Below are 3,588 nucleotides of genomic sequence, written 5' to 3'. Positions count from 1 at the left end.
GGAGGGGAGGGACCCTTGGCGGGAAGGTGGAGAAGCCGAAACCCTTGTGCCCCGAGGGTGGGAATGTGAAATGCTGCCGCTGTGGGAAATGGTACAGAAGCGGCTCAAAAAATTAAACACAGAACTGCCATGGGACCCCTGCGCGGAGGGATTTTGCAAGCTCCGTGGTACCGAAGTCAGATGCCCGCAGACGGAGGCAGATGGGGACTGTCCTGAGATGCCGGCGAGGGCCTTCCCTCCGGGCTGGTCCATTCCTCGCTTCGTTTTGAACCGCCTTTTCCTTTGGCCTCTGTTGAGTTTTTATGTCTCCTCGTGCCCTCAGCCCAGTCCGCCCTGCTTGTTTCTAAAAGCTAACAGCTCCCGTCCACGGCTGGGAACAGTGGTAGAGAAGTTGCCTGTTCCGTACTAGGACCTGGGGGCAGGGTTTGACACAATTGGGGGACTTTTTAGAAAACTTTATGGGTAGTCTTTTTAAAGCAACTCTTGCCTGCCGTTACAAGTCAAACAAGCAGATGCCTATATAGACAGAATAGACAGCCCCCTCCCACACAGGGACATCTCCAGCGTTAACATCCAGTGTGTCCTTCAATGCCTTTCTCACTTAAACATTTGAACGCATATCAAGACTTACACAAATATGGGATTTTTTTCCTGCACAAGTGAGACCTGCAACCTGCCTCTCTCCCTTAAGCATAGATCAAGGGCCTATATGCAGGTCTAACTTCTGCTTTTTCATGGTTGTATAATACTCCATGGGGTAGATATGCTGCTCTCTCCCCCGACCCCATGACGAGTCAGGATGTTTCTGTTCTTTAAGTTTTGGTTGGGGGGGGGAGTTTCCTACGGCAAATAAGGCTGCAGCAAATAGCTTTGTATATATCCATGCCCAATAGATTTCTGTAGAAGATTTTTCCAAAAGCTTGAGAATTAGGCAAAAGAGGATGTGAATTTGACTCTGCGTGTGCATGTGCGTGTGTGTGTGTAGACAACTTTCCACAAAAGCGCAGCTCCCACCCTGTCAAGACAGTGAAATAGTCACCATCCTTTCCCCTAAGCCATGCTGTTCAACGCCACAGCCACTGGCCCACGTGAGTACTTGGAATGTGGCAGGTGCAATGCGAGGTGGGGGTGCTATTAGCAGGGGTACTATAAAACACACAGCGGAGGACAAAGGACACGCAGGAGCCGCACGGGCACAGAAAAGGTAGCTGACTCTTCAGGGGGTGAGGTGAAGGGCGGCACGCGCAGAGGCTGTGCATGGGAGCGCACGCGGCTGACCTTTCGCCACCTATGACATTAAAAAATATACGCGCCCTTTGGCCCAGCAACGCCCTGGCCGGCTTACCCTGCAGAACTCCTTGCTCGTGAATACAAACGCAGTCTGCAGGCGGGTGTTGCAGTGCTGAGAGCCTGGAGCGGATGGTGGGGGCGGGGTGGGGGGGACCGCGTGTCTCGTGGGCCCTCCTTGTGACGGAATGACATGCTTCGGAACCAGGGCTCGATCCAGACACAGCCCAAGTTAAATAAGCCAGGAAGAAATCACTCGTGGGAAAATAGGAAGAAGAGGGGCACGTGATCGCGCTTAAATACTTTCTGGGGTGACTCACAAGAAACACCCCGCAGAGATCGCCCCCAGGAGACAGGGCCGGGTCCCTCCTACGCTCCCGGGGGAACCCAGTCCCTTTCTGCGGCTCCAACACCGAGGTTTGTAAACCAGGCCAGCGCGGAAGCAGTCAGCTGTGTGACAGTGACGAATCGCTACCTCTCTGGGCCTCTTTCTTCTCTCCCAGAAAATGGAGGAGTGGAGATGTTCGATGAATGGACAGCAGGTGCCTGCCGTGTGCCAGGGGCCAGAGTCCTCTCTAGGCTTCCCTGCTTTCTTCTCCTTCCTGACATTTGCAGAGAAAACCGCAAAGAACCCTTAGGGCTTCCAAGAAATGCTCACTGCTTTCCCGAGGACGCAGGGGCTGGAGCAGAGACGGGGAGAAATCGAGGCCCTGTGCGGTGCGGGCGAGGCTGCCCGCCTCTTTAACGAAGCGTCGCCTGCACACACCAGTAATTGCCTTGTTACGGCCATCGGTGTCATCGTTCATCGGCCGGTCCCCAGCAGGGCCCAGGGGAGCAGTTCTGCCTCTGCTAAACCAATATCCCCACGACAACCTCCTGCAGGTCTTCCCTTCCCGGTCCCAGCAGAATAAATCCTTCTCTGCTCGTTGCTGAGTGATCATGAAGACGTGATTAAAGCCCTAGATTTATAGCTTCCTCAGGCTGGAGAAATCAGGCCGCTGCCTCTGCGAGAGGCTGCCCCCGTGCCTGCCGGGGACAAGGGAGCAGGGAAGTGGGAGCTGTCCACGAGCCCGAGGAAAGGCTGTTGAAGCAAACGCCATTAACGAACGTGTTAGCCAAATTGCAGCCGGTACCCCTGGGGTGGACCCCGGGGTTTCCACCTCGTCCTGCCATTAGAGAGAGAGACAGGCAAGAGCCCCCTGGGACCTGGGCACGTCCTCGGCCACACAGCTCATCCGACGTGTGGGTTTTGTCTAACCCGGAAGCAGCTGGCCCTTGGCCCGTGTCCCCACTCGCGTGTGCCATCCGTAAGCTCCCCTCTTGCATAGTTACTTTCTAAGTATGCGTCCCACGAGCTTCCTACGGTAGGAATCTCACTCAGGACTCACGGCATGCCAGGCGCTGTGCTGAGAGCTTACGGCAGTGAATGTTCACGCTTTTTTTAAATCAACTTTTTATCGAGGTGAAAATTACATGAAATGGACCATTTTCAAGTGTAAAGTTCAGTGGCATTTAGCACATTCACAAAAAGCTTTTCATCGCCCCAAAAGGAAATCGATGTCATTAAGCAGCCACTCCCCATCACCCGTCTCCCAGCTCTAGGCAACCGCCAACCTGCTTCCAGTCTCCATAGGTTTACCTATTCTAGACGTTTCACATAAATGGAATCGTGCAATGTGTGGTCTTTTGTGTCTGGCTTCTTCCACTTAGCGTAATGTTTCTGAGGTTCATCCACATCGTAGCATGAACTGGTGCTTCGTTATTTCTATGGCTGTATCATATTCCATTGTCCGGACATACCACGTTTTGTGTATTCATTCATCTGTTGATGGATGTTCACACATTTCTGAGGCGGGTGTTATTATCATTTCTATTCTACAGAGGAGGCGACCAGGGCTTTACCCAAGGCTCGTGACTTAGGAAGGTAAAGGAGCGAGGGTGTGGCCAGGCAGTCTGACCACTGAGCTACCTAGGAACTTGAGGAAGGACTAGGGCACGAGCAACAGTGGAAGGAGTCACTAAGGAAATGGGGCGTGGTGACTTATCTGTCACATCCCATCTGGCACAGCCAGGAAAACTCTTCAGTTAACTCTAAAGAGGTTGGTCGATAAACTCTAATGCACATCGACAGTGTATGGTGTACTGCAATCAACGATGTTTCTAGACCTGGATAATCAGGAGCAGTTTCCTGAATATCTCCAACAAGCATAGAAACACCATCCACTCATCCACCACCCATCTCTCCACCCATCCATCCACCCATCCATCCACCCATCAAACCACTCATCCACCACCCATCTA

General features: G+C 52.8%; 1 protein-coding gene and 1 long non-coding RNA gene across 2 annotated transcripts in view; both read right to left on the bottom strand.

The window, feature by feature from the left end:
* The window catches only part of LOC112484794, a 2,435-nt gene extending 1,022 nt beyond the window's left edge, over nucleotides 1-1,413 (bottom strand). Inside the window, exons 1-2 of the long non-coding RNA XR_003048232.1 lie at nucleotides 1,346-1,413; nucleotides 172-412 (exon numbers count right to left, since the gene is read on the bottom strand). This is a non-coding gene — a long non-coding RNA (uncharacterized LOC112484794). The remainder of the gene's footprint in view (nucleotides 1-171; nucleotides 413-1,345) is intronic.
* The window catches only part of CFAP77 (cilia and flagella associated protein 77), a 111,341-nt gene that overhangs the window by 72,514 nt on the left and 35,239 nt on the right, over nucleotides 1-3,588 (bottom strand). The window lies entirely within an intron of this gene.

The sequence above is a fragment of the Pteropus alecto genome, unplaced genomic scaffold, assembly GCF_000325575.1.
Source record: "Pteropus alecto unplaced genomic scaffold, ASM32557v1 scaffold67, whole genome shotgun sequence".
Taxonomy (NCBI): Eukaryota; Metazoa; Chordata; class Mammalia; order Chiroptera; family Pteropodidae; genus Pteropus; species Pteropus alecto.
Note: the sequence above shows the minus strand (reverse complement) of the source record. Positions and strands in the feature narration are given on the sequence as shown.